Source organism: Camelus dromedarius, chromosome 5, assembly GCF_036321535.1.
Source record: "Camelus dromedarius isolate mCamDro1 chromosome 5, mCamDro1.pat, whole genome shotgun sequence".
Classification (NCBI taxonomy): domain Eukaryota; kingdom Metazoa; phylum Chordata; class Mammalia; order Artiodactyla; family Camelidae; genus Camelus; species Camelus dromedarius.
In genome coordinates, this window is record NC_087440.1 from 197,434 (window position 1) to 214,599 (window position 17,166).

The window sequence follows — 17,166 nt, forward strand, 5'->3', positions numbered from 1 at the left end:
TGGCGATGTTTTTTAGACTCCACATATAAGTAAAATCATATTTGTCTTTCTCTGTCTGATATATTTCACTTAGCACAACGCCCTTGAGGTCCATCCATGTTGTCCTAAATGGCAAGATTTCATCCTTAGAGCTGCTAAGAAACCACAGAGTCTGTATTTGGTAAACTAGTGAATGAGAGATTTGAAAATATTGTCAGTTGTGCACTCAACAGCCTTTCTCCCTCATTCCTTCGTTAAAGAAAATTGCAGTTTTGTTCCCTACTCTTCTGACAACAGACTGGGTGGTGGAGGCGCGAATCTAGGTTCCTTGAGTCGGGCATAGCAGCTCATTCCTCTCGCCAAGCGGTGGATTTGGCATCAGCTGGCCGCGTAGTTCTGGCTAGTGAGGCTGGGAAGATCTAGCCAGACTTTCTTTTCCCATCTAAAGGGACCGTGACACGAATGTCCCCTTTGTTTCCTTTGAGGGTGTCTTGCTTAGAACTAAGGCAAAATCTTGCATGCCCAAAGGGAACGCTAAGAGAATTTCAGAGAACACAAATCTCAGCCTGAGAGGGGTCACTTCTGGATTAAAAGAGACTAAGGGTTACTTCACTTAGAATGACATTCTCCAGGGACATATCATGTTGCTGCAAATGGCGTTATGAAGTAAGCCAGAAAGAGAAAGAAAAATACCATATGAGATCGCTCATATGCGGAATCTAAAAAAAAAAAAAAAAAAAAAAAACCAACATAAATACAAAACAGAAACAGACTAAATGGACATAGAATAAAAACTTGTGGTTGCCAGGGGGGACAGGGGAGGGAAGGGACAGACTGGGAGTTCGAAATTTGTAGATACTGACAGGTATATATAGAATAGATAAACAAGATTATACTTTATAGCACAAGGAAATATATACAAGATCTTGTGGTAGCTCATGGTGAAAAAGTACGTGACAGTGAATATATGTATGTTCATGTATGACTGAAAAATTGTGCTCTACATTGGAAACTGACACAACATTGTAAACTGACTATAACTCAATAAAAAAAAAGACACTAAGGGTACGTAACAATCAAAAGTAACGCATAATCCCTTTTTTGTTCTTCATGCTATTTGTATTTTTGAAGAGTCCAAGTGATTTTTCTTATAAAATATGTCTTCATCTGTATTTATTTGTCTGCTGGCTTCCTCACTTTTAGATGTGGGTTAAACATTTTTGGCAAAACAAAAAAATGTGTCTTCATGGGTCTCAAAAGACGTGTGCCTGACTATAGGAAGTATATAGTATCAGATTGTTCCAATATTAATGATGCTAAATGTGATCACTTGGTTAAAGTAGCGTTACCAAACCACTCCTGTAAAGATACTGTTTTTCTTTTTGTAATTTGTGGGGAGGTGTTTTGAGGCTGAACATTCTATTATCCCAATAAATTTAGTGCCCACTGATTAAAAAAGAAAAAAAAAAAAAAGAAAAACGCCAAATCTTAGCCAGGACATCTTTGAACTACCTCATTAATTAACCCTGGAGCTGCTCTGCTGCTACCGGCCTTGTTAATGTTCAAGCACTTTAGCTGGATTTGCTGGTCTTTGCAGCGTCCCACTAGAACGCATGCTATTTGCTCACTACTATATCTCTATGATCTGTAACACTGCCTGGTACACAGCAGGCCCACCGTAAATATTTGTAGAAAGGATAAATGAATCAAAAGCATCCTCACTGACGTAGGAGGGTGTTAACTTTTTCAGTGGTCTTGGTGTTAGGTTTTTCTGTTTCAGTTAAAAAAAAAAATCCATTGAAAGCAACGACTGTTGTGGACTGTCTTTTGTCTCCAGGGCATAAGTGTTATGGGAAGTGGCGGGTCTGGATTTGAATCTGGATCTGCTGCTCACCAGTCAAGTGCCCTTGGGCAAATTATTCATCTTCACTGAGCACACCTATAAAGTGAGAACCACCACCACTGCATTACAGGGTTGCTGGGAGGCTTAGATGAGAAGTGACCACAGGGCCAGGCACATGGGAGGGGCCCCTTGGTGTTTGTTCCTCACTTCCCTGTGTCTCCATATGCTCAGGTACCAGATACCAGGAACGCTGAGTCTTTGACCTTGAGAAATCCTCATTCTCCAGTCAGACGTATCAACAAATCAACCAAGTGACCAATATTAACACCACCAGAAACAGGACAGAATGACATCATATACGTCCTGATATGCCACCCTGAGATGAAGCCAGCATCCCCTCTGAGATACTCCGGCCTCCGGCCAAGTGTGTACAGCATGAACCCATCGTGAGAAAACGTCAGACCACCTAAAATAAGGTACTTTCTTTTATAAAATAACTGGCCTACACACTTCAAAATGTCAATTGCCATGAAAGACCAAAAAAAAAAAAAAAAAAAAAAAAAAAAAAGACCAAGGAATTGTTCTAAATTAAATAACACTAAAGAGACATAATAACTAAACGTAATGATGATCTGGGAATTTTCTTTGCTATAAAGGACTTTATTGGGATAATTTGTGAAATCTGAATAAGATGTATATTAGGTAATAATTGGTATCAAAGGTAACTCCTAGTTTTGATAATTAGTCTATGATTATGTAAGAGAGTGTCCTTGGTTTTAGAAATCATACACATTGAAGCAGTAGAAGGGTCGGATGTCTCCAGATAACTCATAAACTGTTCAGAAAAAAATAAAATGATACATCCAGAGACAGAGACGGGGGAGGGGAGAAGATTAAGGCAAATAGGGGACCATGAATATTTAGGGAATCTGGGCGAAAGATGTATAAAAATTCTTTGTACTATGCTTGCAACTTCTCTTTAAGTTTGAGATTATGTCAAAAAAAAAAAACATGTAAAAACTTTGAAAGCAGTAGTAGAGCCATGTGCTGAGGGACACAAGGGATTTGTGATTGGAAAAGGGACTTGTAGGCGAAGTAAAGACTTAGAAAAGTGCTCAGGGTGGGTGCTGGCGGGCCCATTTCACAGAAAGCTGCACTTGGGCAGGTTCTGGAAAGAGGTGTCAGAGTCCTCCAGGAAGACAGCAGGAGGAGAGGCCTTTCCATGAGCAGCCAGAAGTACAAAAGAGCAGGGCACTGACGGGCCAGAGTCAGGTGCGGCCGAGGCACTGTCTGTGGGCAGTAAAGCTGGATGTTCCGGTTGGGGCCAAATTTCAGAGGACCTTGAATGCCCTGCCGGGAGGCATCTGGACTTTATCCTCTGAGCAGGGAGTGGGCAACAGGTGATAAGATCTATGTTGGAGACAGTGGGGAGGGTAAATGGAGCAGAGCAGGATGGGAGCCAGGCCACATGTGACCAGCCCAGCGTTTGAGGAGTGAAAGAAGATGCCAGGGGTCTGAATGACAGCCTTTTGGCCAGACGGAGAAGGGCGATATTTACATCCCCCCCGCCACTCTGGGGAGGCAAACTGGTGCACCATTTTGGTGCTCTGATTCCAGTTTGCTCTGCACTGCAGAGGGCACAGGACAGCTGACTCACCAGCATGGGCGAGCCCCCAGCAGGCTCCCAGGGTGGAGCAGATGCAGGGTGTACAGCCAGGGATGGGGGGCCACTAGCCAGCCCCTTGTAAAAGGCCTTTGCTAAATTCAGGGAACCACCCCCACTCCCTGTCCCAGCCAGTGTGGCCTCTTACAGTCCCCTCTGTGCCTGATTTCCCAAGATTCTAGTGCGCTCCCCACGTGGCTGCTGTGGCTGGTTCTGCCATGCTTCCACCCCAGGAAGCTAAAGACCTGGCCACAAATTTGGTTCCTTTTATTGCACAACAGTTGGACGTTTTTCAAATCACATTGAGCCAGTCCATTCATTCAACACTCAGCAAATATTTGCCTGGTGCTACTGTGTGTTTAAGGGACTTGTCTAAGGAAAGGGAAGTGGGTAGGGCAGGAGAATGACTCGGTTATGTTGTGATGAGAGTGGTTTTTCTCCTTGAGATTTCACTCGGCGTATCCACGTTAGACAGAGATTCGTTTCTCATCAAATTTGAAAGGAGTTGTTATCTCTAAGTCGTTCCTGGCTTAACGAGGATGCCAGGCGACAAATGGCATTCTGAACAGCATATTAAACTCTCGTGGAGCAAAATGATCCCCGTGTGACCGGATGACGGTCCTCAGATTCATCTCCAGTTCTTTCTCACCCAGGGTCCTCTACACGGTCAGGGTGGTCCTGATGATAACGAGGGTGATGAGCACTAAGTGTGTGCGAAGCACTCCGCAAAAATGCTTTCGGGACATCATCTCCAAATCTAGCCACTTAATCCTGCAAGGTGGATATTTTACACTTGAGGAAATTACGGTTTGGAGAGGTTGATGGATTTGTCCAAGGCCACGAGGCCACTAGGGCCAGGGCCAGGATCTGAACTCAGATCTTCTTGTCTCTAAAGCTTATGACCGTTCCAGGGTCATGCCACCTCCCACCACTTCAAGATGCGAAGGAAGTTTCAAGTAAATGGATAAAAGCATTATCCCAAGGTGACTGTTCTCAAACTTTAGAAAGAGTCGACATCACCCAGAGGGCTTCTTAGAATACAGGTGTGTGGGTCTGTATCGAGGTGTCTCGGGGGCGCCTTCTGGCAAACCCAGGTGATGCCGATGCCTCCCGGTCCGGGGACCACTCACAGAACCACTGCCCTGAGTGAGAGCAGGGAGCTGACTCTACTGGCTCCCCTGGACCCTGCCTTTCTGTTCAGCTTGACATCTCCAAAACCTCCCCATTTCTCCTGTCTGAAGAGGAGGGCCGAGGCAAGTGCCACCTCCCTTCTCCCCTCCGTTTCCATGGCAGCCTGTGTGAGGCTGCAAAGCGCCGAGGTCCCTGGCTGAGCCCTTTGCTCCCTGTTCTGCGCAGACTGGTCCCCTGGTCCCCGTCCTCTCTCTCTGAGCCCCACCGTCATTCCCAGGCCCCCCCAAGCTTTCTTTTGCTCACTCAGCGCTCCTCTGGGGACTGATCCTGCTTGCACCTCCATGGTTGGTCAAGTGTGAAATGCGAGCTCTGATCGCCTCCAGCGCACTCTCCTGGTCTGGGGGACTCTGGCCCAAGAGGGAGAAATCTGTTCCAGGGCAACGTGGGACACGGAGGTTGTCTTCGTCGTCCTTGTTCCTCTGAGAAGATAAACTTTCTAGGAGCTTGGTAACCTTCCCAAGTTATAGTTTAACACAGGGACGTGTGCTTCAAAGGCTCATGAGCTTTTAGATTCGGGAGAGACAGCTGAAAAGAGGAAAGGAAGGAAATGAACACTTAGTATCTGCCATGTGTCAGCACAAGGCCAGAGGCTTAGCATGTGTCACAGTGTGTACTTTTCACAGTGACCCAATAACTTAGGGCGTGTGTGCTTTCGTCCCCATGCACAGTGGCAAGTGCTGGAGCACATGCTTAGCATGCACAGGGTCCTGGGTTCAATCCCCAGTACCTCCTCTAAAAATAAATAAATAAACCTAGTTACCTACCCCCCAAAACAGATTAAAAAAAAAAAACAAAACCTGACATTCTAAGAAGCTCAGCAGCTGGCCATGGTCACACAGCCATTTAGTAGCTGAGCCAGGATCTGACCCCAGGTCTGCCCCTGCTCTTTCCGCCACCACTGACCCATCACAGTGTTGATTTCTCTCTAACTCTGAGATGAATTGACTGAGCTTCAAGCCATATGTAAGGCCCAGAGCCTGGCTCACTAAGTCGGGGTCAGCCATGCAGTGGTCAGTGCCGGGGAAGCTGCCGGGGAGTGGCAGGAGGAGCTGAGGAAAGAGGCCAAGGTCAAGTGTTGGGTGAGCAGGTGGGAGGTGGCAAGAGTCTGGAAGAGTCGGTGGCCAGAGCGGCTGGGAGCAGGCGAAGGCAAACAGGATCGTAGGCCTCTCAAAGGAAGATGCCACAGCCAGCGGGGGCCTCAGCTCAGGCAAAATGAACGGCTGTGCTGTTCTGAAGAGCCAGGTGCCAGCCTTCCTGGCCAGGCTGTGGGTCTACGTGAAGGTACCTTCTGCCTGGCACGTCTGTCAGGTGCCTAATTTTGTGCCCAGTGTTTTGTGAGGTGTTGAAGCTACACTTTAAAAAAATAAATAAATAAAAGTATCCTGGTCATCAAAGAGCTCACAATGCAGGAAGAGGTGCAAGCCATTAACAAAATGAAGCCAGATTTTTAATATGGTTTCATTATTTAAATTATTAATAATTGAAATTATGGTTGAATAATTTAGTGTAATTTTGGGGCTTTGTAGCTTAGAGCATGTATTCACACACACACACACAGGGTGTCCAGGGCACTCCCGCAGGGCAGAGAGGAGAGGCTGTGCTCATCATTCTGCCCTTCCACGCCCCACGGGCCCTCGGCACACCCAGTGGGGCGCACAGAGAGGGGAGTCCTGACTGCTCCCCAGGGGATGGGTGAGGTTCCCCAAAAGTACAGTACTGAGCTGAGTTTGGAAGGATAGGTAGGCATTCTTTATGTAGAAAAAAGGAGGAGGAGGTTACTGCTCTGCTATTTCTTTTCCCATGATTTCGGCGCCACAGGTCCTTTTGGCCTTAGCTGGGAGGGAGCCTTGAGGTGAGCCTCTCAGCCTCTTCCGTTCCGATCTGAAAGCCCTAACTCTTTTACATCCATCTTCCTGTGCCAGTTCCCTCCGAAAGAGCCAGAACATCTACAGTGCCGGCAGGCATGCATCTCAGGGGCTGGTGGGTGCGCTCTCAGCTGACTGGGCTGGCTCGGGGACAAAAGTTAAGATCCATCTTTTCTCTCTCTCTGCCTTCCATTTTCCTTCCATGACTGTCTTCCTAGAGTCCATCCTGTAATGACCATGACAGACCAGGGACAAATGAAGGAGGAGCCATCAACCCTGCCTGTCATCTGTCCTTGTTAAGTCACTGAAAGAAAATATTAGCTGGAATCAATGAAAAATTGGGCATGAAGCTGGGGACGGGGGGGGGGGGCAGGGGGGAGATTTAAATGTGCCTCTTAACTAGTGAGAAAGTAAGTTCTGGGTTGGAAGTCAGCAGAGTGGCTTCGCCCTAAGTAGCTGAGGGGCCAGGAGCTGGGAGGACTCGTGTCAGAATCTCAAGAGGAAGCGATTAGCCGGGTGGGGAGGAGGGGGAAGGGGAAGCCTTCAGGCTACCAAATGGTCACTCAGCCCAGCAAGCGCTGAGAGGAGTTTTGGGATGAGGGACGACCAGTCCTCCACCCCAAACAGACCTGGCTGCCCCCTGGCGTCCTCCGTGGCAGGCCTGGCTGAACACTGCCCAAGCTTGTGCAGCTCCTGCATGGGGACCGCCTCTTCAGGGGAGCCCTGACTGCAGCAGGTGGAGAGCCTGGCCCTCGGGCTCTCAGCGGTACCCAGGCAGGCTGTGGCCGGGAGCCAGATGGTGGTGACTCAGGCAAGGGAAGCCCCAGCAAATTTACTGCGAACCAGTTATGCAACCTCACCCTGTGATCGGCCATCATTTGTCTCCTCCCAAGCCCAGCCCGTCCTCACCCTCACCCCGTGTAGCCGCCAGCACAGAGTCTGTGCAGAGGCGGCAAGACCAGGAGGAGAAATGATACTTTACAAACTGCATGGTGACCGAGATTTTAACAACCAGGTTGAAGTACAAGCCTGGAAAACCTTAAGGGGATTCAAATAAGTTGCTGACTCTGTGGCTAGGGGGGGAGCCGGGCCAAGAGGGGTTAATGTAATTATGGGAAGAAAGCTAGTTTCATGTTGGCCAGCATCGGATGACTATAAAAACAAACCCATCTGACTCACTTAATCCTCACAATAACCCTTGGGGTTATTTGGGTTTTTGCTTTATAATGGAGGTGAAATTCACACAAGATGGAATTAAATATTACAATGTATACAAGTCAGGAGCATGTAGCTCATTCACCATGTTGTGCAACCACCACTTTTAGCAAGTTCCAAAGCATTTTCATCACTCCTTGGCGTTGTTTTTAATGCCCTTGTTACGGTTGAGATACTGAGGCTTAGGAAGGTGAAGTGACTGATTCAAGTTCATTGATGGCAGAGACCAGACTTGAACCCACATCCTCTGACTCCCCTGGAGGGACATTGTCTTCAGGCTTTGGTCACAGCCTCTGAACTGACTTCCTGTCCTCTGGTCTCCCCTCCCGCCAGTTGTCTTACACATAATTAGTAGATTCATCTCCTACAGCCAGGCTCTGATAGTACCATTCCCCATCTCAGCCTCCCAAAGGGTCCTCATTAGCATCGAAATAAAGTCTGAGCTCCTTTATCCACTGTAACCTTTATGTTGATGCAATCACCGAGCAACTTGTTTCTTTCCAGCTCATGGTTCATGGGAAATGCTCTTGCATCCTCACCCGGCAACCCTGGGACCAGAAGCTGATCCCAGCACAGTGCCTCTCCTATACCTCATCCATCAGCTGTCAGCCTCCCTGCATTTGCCCGTTAGACTTCTTGGGCAGGATCTGACACCAACCCTGGTTCTGAAAACTGTTAAGAAACACATATCAAGTTCTCTAAGTGCTGCCATTGGAGTTTCCCTCACTTGACTTGAGGGGAAAGACAAGAACCTTCTCTCTCTCCACTTTATTAGCTAAGTTATTTTAAAGTCAAATAATGGGTGCAAAGCAGATATAGAATACTTTGATGCCACCATATATGTGTTAGTTGAAAAGATATTCCTGGTATTTTGCAAGATGCCAAAAGGTAAAATCCTATATGTGGTATATAATTCTGTCTCAGAAAAACATCTATCTATATAGAGAGAGCACATGTATGTTTTGAACCCATGCGTATATTTGCATAAGAAAAAGTTCTGAGAAATATACTCCAGAATGTTAATTGCAGCCCTCTCTAGGTGACGTAATAGCGAGTGACTTGACTTTTTCCCTTTTGCTTATGTTCATATTTGCTATGTTTGGGATATAAAAATACGGCCTGTATGATAAAAAGAAGACTAAAGAAGAAAAGGGTTGTGGTAATGCTCTGTTTACCCACCTCAACATGGCCTATATTACAACTAATTGTAATTTTACAATTTATTACAGTTTATTACAACTAATTGTATACATCTGCTTTTCCCTCACCTTGGGGACAGGGATGTCATCTCATTCATTATTGTCTTCTCCCTGACACACTCAACAGTTATTAGCTAGCTGATGAGTGGACTCAGGCCCTTCTCTCCCCTCTCCTGAGGGGCAGGGCTGGTGTAAGTCCCTGATCCAAGCTCCTCAGCCCCCCCTCCAGGAGGTCACTCTCCTGATAGTTCCCAGCCCTGGGTTCCTGAAGCTTCCTCCCAGGCAGTGGTGCCAGTGAGTCAAAGGCATACGCAGCTACCTCATCAGTCTCCTTCCTTCACTAGGCCAGAGTCAGAGGGAGAACCAGCAGGACTGTAGACCCAGAAACTCTCTTGTGTTTGTGGGTTTCTTCTCTATCTGATTTCGCTACTGGAAGGCGATGTTTCATTGCCAGGGCAACCAGGAGGGGAATCTGCACAGAGCAGCCTCCACCTTGACCTTAACTCTATTTTGTTAAACTCCCACTGGCTTCTGAGCTCACTTCACATTTGTGGTTGCGAGAATGTAAACATTCTTCAGTTCTGCTGGGGTTTTGCCTTCATCTTGTCTTGTCTGTCTTCATAAGGTCTGACTGACACGTAGAGTTTCTCCTGCAATTTACTAGCTTAACTCACTTTATTTTTACCCACTAACCTTGAAATCTTTCACTCCTCCCACACTGTCTAGTGATCAATATTGCTCACTCAAAATAGATGAATATGCATTTTCAATGTATTAAAAATGGGCCAGCATGTCAGAATTGGAAATTTCCAGTTGGGAGAAAGCTGGAGGGGACAGCTTAACTGGGTTTGTTTTGCCCTCTTGATTTGCATTTTTTCCTTGGTTTTCCTTTTCCAGCTCCATAGTGGCACAAACACATATGTTTCTAAACTACACTGGAGTGGCAGCTCTCGGTGGCGTTGAAACCAAGCAGGACCCTGCAGGGCCCTCCTGGGTACAAATGTCCCTCTGTGTCCCCCATTTCTTGTTTGTAGAAAAAAGTTTAAGCCTCCTAGGCCTTCTCTGAGTTCCAAAGAGCAGGCGCAGGCAGTTGCTAATTAGAGAAGAGAGGGAATGCAGGAACAAAGGACAGGCAGTCAAACAAGAAACATAATGATAATAGTTCAGCGATAAAACAGAGTCCTGGTTCCCCCTCAGGGTATATACGTAACACTGATACACATCTTGGAGTTGTTCTGCTGCAGGAACTGAGACACTGCAAGCTCCAACCCAGGTGAGGAATGGTGACTACATGCTGAGCACAAGCATGTAGACCCCAGACTGGTTGGAACCAGAAGGCTGATGATTGAGATTCCTGGAACATCACCCTGTTATCTCCTCACCACCAAACAATCAGAAGAAAGTCATATACCCTGCAGCCCTTACCCCAAACATTGCCTTTAAAAACCCTTCCCTGAAAGCCATCATGGAGTTCAGGTCTTCTGAGCATGAGCTGCCCATTCTCCTTGCTTGGCACCTGCAATTAACACTGTACTTTCCTTCACCGCAACCTGGTGTCGGTAAACTGACCCTGCTGCGTGAGGAGCGAGCAGACCCACCTTCAGTTCTGTAACAGCATGACCTGCTTCGGGTGAAATATGAATGAATTCTCCCCCTCCTTGAACAAGGCTCAGCAGTCTTGTTACCAAACCAAACTTAGGTCCAAGCAAGGCTGGGGTGGGCCTGGGAGGGCTGCAGGGTGCATGACTTTCTTCTGATTGTTTAGCAGTGAGGCTGTAGCAGGGCGATGTTTGAGGAATCTCAATCATCAGCCTTCTGGTTCCAACCAGTCTGGGGTCTACATGCTTGTGCTCAGCATGTAGTCACCATTCCTCACCTGGGTTGGAGCTTGCAGTGTCTCAGTTCCTGCAGCAGAACAACTCCAAGATGTGTATCAATGTTATGTATATACCCTGAAGGGAAACCAGGACTCTGTTTTATCCCTGAACTATTATCATTATGTTTCTTGTTTGACTGCCTGTCCTTTGTTCCTGCATTCCCTCTCTTCCCTAATTAGCAACTGCCTGCGCCTGCTCTTTGGAACTCAGGGAAGGCCTAGGAAACTAAAGCGTTTCTCTACAAACAAGAAAGGGGATGGGGCACAGAGGGGCTTTGTACCGAGGAGGGGGAGGTGTGCAGGGTCCTGCTTGGTTTCAATCCCCCCTTTTCTTTGATACTCTTCAATCCTGAGAGGGAGAGGTGTGGGACAAGAAAGGAAATCAAGTTTTGGATGGAGATGTTAATCATGAACTCAGCAGGGGAACTCGGTTCCCTGGACTCAGTCTCAGCGTGATGGGCAGAGAACTAGACTCCTCAATAATGATGAAACTCACGTAGTGTCCAATTTCCTCTCATTCCATCTTCTGTCCTAGTTAAAATGTCTGTGAATTGGACTCCATTTCTGGAATTAAGTCCCCAATAGAGTTGTTTTCTGGGGAGCTAAGCTTCAGCAGTCTAACACTAGCCTTGCCTAACGCCTGACTCTTAACTGCTGAAAGGAATTAAATCTAATTAAATAGAATCAAATCACACGGAACTGGTAGACTACTAACCAGCCTTGCAAGTAAGGGCTACTGGCCCTTTAAATGCAGCCCAGATTGAAGCCATGGTGTCTGAGAGGAGGCAAGCGCAGCTCAGGGCCCGTTCTGATGGTCTGGGGAGGTTTCTCTTCGCTCCTCGCTCTGTGAGTCCGTTGTGGTTTCTCATAGTCACTGCCTGTGGTAAAGGACTGGCTTTGAATCAAGCCAAAAGTGAGAGTCTCTAATGAGAGCCTGGGTGTGAGCTCAGCCTGGGTGTAAATGAGCGAGAATGAAGGAGGAGGGGTGGGAGGAAGAGAGGGAGGTGGGCTCCCCTAAGATCAGTGAGAAGCATGAGAACATTAAGATGTGAAATGAGCCATCTAACTCATCTGAAATGAGTCCAGACCACTCTGGTTAGACCCCTGTACCAGAAGTAGCTGAGAACAGCCAAACCCAGAGAAGTGTATACAGGCAACCTCAGGGTGCATCCAGACCCTGCACTGGGGCTAGAAGGGAAGGGAAGGGGGGAAATCAGCCACTCTGCTGGGTTTTGCAGTTGGTTTTCACAATGGAGCTGGGACACAGACATTATTCCCATTTTATAGATGTGGAAACTGAGGCCCAGAAGGGCGAAGCAATGTAATGGAAAGGACATCACCTTGACAGGTAGACAGAACTGGATTCTAGCATCCCGGGCTCCATCCCCTACCTTATTTACTAAAAATAAGAAACAGTTTCTAGCCTCAGGGGCTTCCAATCTGCTGCTGAGGTCTGAGTGGCAAACATACTCCCGGCATGACTTTGGGTAACTCCTGCCCATCCCTGCCCCTTGAACTGCTCGTCTGTGAATGGGAGATATTGGTGCCCACCTTACAGAGTTGTTGTAGAGATTAAACACAAAATGATGCACAGAAAACAAGACCCAGACACATAGGAGGTAGTTTTTCACTGAGTGTGACTCCTCTTGCTCCTTGCCCAAAGTCAAGCAGCTGGCAGGCCATCAGGTCACAAACCCAGGTCACTTGTCCCCGTGAAGGCGTGAAGTGGAGCTCTGCTTTAGGGCAGGACCCCTGTGCCTCCTCGGGTCTCTGTGTGCCTGCCCAGTGAGGAATCAGCCCCTGGAAGGGTTCTTCCACACCTGGGGATGAGGTGGGGGGGGGTCCACCATTCATCCTCCAACCCGGCCTACTTGCCCAGCCCGGTGACCACCCCCTCTGCTAAGCTCACCTTCAGGTGACACACCCTTAGTGTCCAGAGAAGGGCTAGTTCTGTACTAAAGCACTCACAGAAGCCGCAACTCAGACCTCAGCCTACTGACAAGTCTTAGTGCTTGAGCCTCTGTGTTAATGTTCACCACTTCCCCGCCTGCTGGCCCAGATCCCATCACCTTTCGCATGGAGGTACAATGTTTGTGGCCTCCCCCAGGAAGCCTTCCATCACACTGTTAGTTGCAAGTAACTCTACCTTCTACCGCTTATCTGCTCTTGGCCCTCTTAGAGCATTTGTCACGTCCGGCTCGGCATCTCGGTGGTTTGGGTGTGCCTCGTCCAGGGGACTTCCACTCCACTCCCCAGGAAGGAAGGCCCCCTCTCTCCTTTTGCCTTCAGTGGTTTCTCTCCTGCCTCCTCCCCAACTAGGGAGGCCCTGCTCCTCAGGGAGAGGTCAGCAGGGGACCTCCAGTTTGCATCTGACTGCCTGAATCAGGTGAGAAAGGAATGAGAAAACCATTTGGCCTCCACTTTCTCAGATAGGGCTTTGCCAACAATAAAAGCTGATGCTTTCAGCCCTGGGTCAGGTTCTCAGTTGGTTGAAACCCAGAGAGGAGAGGAGTATGTTTGCCACGCAGACCTCAACAGCAGATTGGAAGCCACCTGAGGCTAGAAGTTGTTTCTTATTTTTAGTAAATAAAAAAAAAATCATGTAATTCTTAATACACAGAAAAAATGTAGCCTATCTATAGGTTGTGAAGCACAATAATAAACACTATACCTAAGAACTAATCTGTGGTGGGGGAAGGATAAATTGGGAGCTTAGGATCAGCAGATACAAACCACTATGTGTGAAACAGATAAACAGCAACGTCCTATTTTATAGCACAGGGAACTGTTTCAATATCTTGTAATCAACTACAGTGGAAAAGAATTTTTAAAAAGAACTAATCCAATCTCCCTCCTCCCACTTAGCCCCCTCGCCCTGCCTTCTAATGAAAGGTAACCACTAGCCTGTATTTTGAGCCTAATGTTGCCCCCTATCTTTTTTTTTTTTTCAGTTTAAGTAAATATGTATGCAATTCTGACCTCTCTGTACTTTAACTGTGCTGGTTTCTTCGGATGGGGTTCCATATAAATAATATCAAACTGAATCTAATCTTTAGTGATGATAAGATTTACCATTTAAAGGTAGCTATACACCCACCCTGCAACTCAGCAATTCCACTCCCAGGGACATACCCTAGTGCCGTGTTTCTTAGACTTTTTGGATTCAAGACTCTTAGATGCTCTTAAAAACTGCTGGCGATCCCATCCCAAAGAGCTTTTCTTTTTAATGTGGGTTCCATCTGTTGATATTTACTATATTAGAAATTAAAACAGAAACATTAAAAAAATTACTATTAATTTTAAAATAAACTCATGACATATTAACACAATATATGTTATGGAAAAAATTATATATACTTTAAAATTTAGGGAGCTGAGTGGCACCATTTACATTTTGTAAGCCTCTTTGTTGTCTGACAGCCTGACACAGACATGTAATTGGAAAAGATATTTTAATAGGTTTTTTTTTGCTAATTGTGTGCAAATCAGACAGCCTCTGGAAAACTCCACTGCATATGCTTGACAGGAGAGTGAAAAGTATTATGAAAATAGTTGTGACCTCATGGACCCCATAGAAGGGCTTCAGGGTCCCCTGTGGGTCCTTGGATCATACCTGGAGACCTGTTGCCTTAGTGAAACTTGCACATGTGTGCCAGGAGGGACGTGCTAAGTTGTTTGTTGCAGTGTTGCTTGTAATAGAAAAAACTGGAAATAACTCAGTCATCATCCATCAACAACAGAATGAATAAATGAATGACGGTTCATGCACACAACGATATATTTTACAGCAGTGAAGATAAAGCCTCTTTTCTGCATCTCTGTACATGGTTAGTCCGTGTATTAACAGAGTTCTTGCATTTTGATTGGGTAGCTCATCTGATGGGTGTAGACTAGAGTGTTAAATGAGGCCATGCACAAAATAGGTATTTAAGAGATGGGCAAACAGTGAACATACCCAAAGATTGAGTGGAGAGACACAGCCAGAGTCACCCACCTTCCTGTCGTGACTTATGTAAAATTCTCAGGCTGAAACCTCTATTTTCTGAAGCACTTGATTTCAGCCTAATGATTAAAAGCTAACTTCCTGTTTTGAAATGATGTGTGTGTCACAGCAAAATAGTTTGCAAACAGTGGGACTTAATAAGCACCAGTACAGAGAATTCAGCAAATTTATAAAGGACCTTCTTCCCTTTGGAAGCTTGAGAGCACAGGGCTGAAAACAAGTACATTTTGTGTTTAAAACTGAGCCTTCTTGCTGGAATAAAAACATTTCAAAGCAAGATCTTCCCACACATCTGATCCCCAGTCAAAAGGGAAGAAGGAACAATTGAGAGCTTTGTAGAGGCCGAACTGGCCATTGAAATGATGCTCAGCAGCACAGAATCCTAAAGGTTGTAAGGAAGTAGACCCAGGGTTCCTATGAATGGAATTGTTTCCCAAAGGGCTCCCCCCTCCACATCCACCATCCCATCCCCCGAACACACGCACACGCGCGCACACACACACACACGGGTTGTGTACAGTGCACTCTTTCAGATTAGAGGTACAATTGGTGGGCTTACTGTGGCCAGAGACGACTGAAATGAGTAGGTGTCATCAAGGGCAGATGTTTTATCTGTATTTCAGACACACACTTTCATTAGCCGTTATTAACACAGCGACACCTCACATATCCAGGGGCCCTTACCCAGCAAACTCACAAGTCTTGAATATAGATTTTCCACATAGGAGCACTTTGATTTTTTTTTTGAGATCTCAAGTATCTAATTTTTCCCAAAAGATTTTCCCATTTTGTAGTGTCCCTGAATGGCCCACCAGTTGCCTCCCTAGCTTAACTCCCAAGGAGCAGGCAGCCAGGTAAGGACCCACCAGGCTGGAGACTAGAGATTTCTTCTCAGATGAAACCTGCCCAAGGGAACAAGCTGAAGAGATTGACAGTTGAAGGTCACATAAATAAACGGTGGGACCTCTGCCTAGTTATCCAGCCTGAAGCCTTTTAATCAATAACTCTCTCTCTCTTAGATTTTCCAGTCAGCTTTTTCATGCTGCACTCTCAAATAAGGATAAATAACCAAAAAATCATATAATTGAGGAAAAGGCTCTAATTTAAAAGATATGCTAAAACAAAATAGTAAACTCAGAGAAAATAGAGGTGTTCAGAAAAGAGGAGAGAAAAAAAAATGCATTCTATGATTAATCCCCAGGAAGAGAAAATAATATATCCATGAAAGAGGAACAGGGTGCTGTGTTGTTTTTTTTTTTTTAAGAAGCATTTAATTCCAAGAGAGTCCTTGGAATTAAAAATATAGCAGAGATGACAGCGCAGTGAAAGAGATGGAAGATGAAATTTAGGAGATCTCCCAACAGTAAACAAACAAAAAATCTCACAACTTTTGGTTGAAATCTGGCATTTCAGATGGACTTGCTTTATCAATAAAAATTTATTCAAGAAGCCTTGGTTTAGGAAATCAGATTTTTAGTATTTCCTCCTGAGTCTCAGACACGACGGGACTCGACCTTCCCTTTCTTGTGTTTTTGACTTCCAGGAGTGAAACTTTATTTCAAATGGAGAGGTATTTATATGAATGAGTCCAGGAAATGAAATCAAATGCTGGTTTCTGGCTAACAAGGAACGTATTACTGACTGAGAAATAGACAGATAAGCCAATAAAAAAAAGTCCAGAAATAGACCCAAGCATATATGTGAATGTAGTACTTAATAAAATTGGCATTTCAAACCACAGGAGAAAGAGCCATTCAATAAATGGTAATGAGACAGTTGACTGAACACTGTTTTCCATGTGGGAAAGCTATTTAAATTATATTGCTACCTCACTCTTTACTCTAAAATAAGTTCCAGGTGAATAAAAAACTCATTGTAAAACAAGAAACCATAAAAGTATGGGGAGAAAATGTAGGTGAATGTGTTTATAATCTTAGGTAAAGAAAGCCGGTCTAAGCACTCCGTGAAATACAGAAACTGGAAAGGCAAATACTGATACAGTTGAGTAATAAAATTGTAAAATTTCTGTACAAGAATAAACATTAAAATGGCAAAAGAAACGAATGAAAATGATTTCAATGTATATGATAGATAATTGGCTAATTTCCCTAATGTACAAAGAGTTCTCACAAATCAATAATGGAAGAAAACCCCACCCAAATGTATCAATCAAGATCCAGTCAGGAAAAGAGAAACCATGCTAGGTAATTCAAACAGGGAAAAGTAATGCATCTGATTACACAAATGCTGGAGGGTCAAAGGGCAACTGGGTAATAGATTCGAAATTAATATCATAGAGAGCTAATGTCACTTTATAAAGAGCACCTAGAAC